Source organism: Rhagoletis pomonella, unplaced genomic scaffold, assembly GCF_013731165.1.
Source record: "Rhagoletis pomonella isolate Grant_MI unplaced genomic scaffold, Rhpom_1.0 Rhpom_scaffold_00001, whole genome shotgun sequence".
NCBI classification, from domain to species: domain Eukaryota; kingdom Metazoa; phylum Arthropoda; class Insecta; order Diptera; family Tephritidae; genus Rhagoletis; species Rhagoletis pomonella.
The window spans coordinates 6,704,324-6,704,795 of record NW_023458555.1 but is presented as its reverse complement, the minus strand read 5'-3'; positions in this window follow the sequence as shown (position 1 = coordinate 6,704,795).

The following is a 472-nucleotide window of genomic DNA, read 5'->3' as shown; positions in this document are numbered from 1 at the left end:
TTTTGTTCCAGAGTGCAATTAAAGATCTTTGGCTCTGTTTAGCCTTGAAGTCCCAGGTTATGTATATTTCGTTCTCCCTCCATTTTTAAGCCTGAAAAAGTTTAATTTTCAATATTCATACCTCTGCTGCCGATAGCAATGAAAATCGATCCATTCAAGGAGAAACCTAAACCCAAAAAAACAAAAAAAAAAAATCATTACAGAATTTATTTAATGCAATTAATTATTTTCTACCCTGCCGGCATTGCCAAAATTTTATAAAGTGCATTTACAGTTAAATGCAGGCCAAGTACTTCATGCGCTTACTGCGGCAATAAAAGCTTCTAGAAGGGCAACTACTTGTGTACCACATACGAGTAAGTATAATACAGAACAGAATTTTTTGAAAGTGGCTTTTTTTCTTTTGCAAAAAATTACGAGTACAAATTAACAAACAAAACATAAATCAAACTCAAATGTTTGCAGCAGCTTG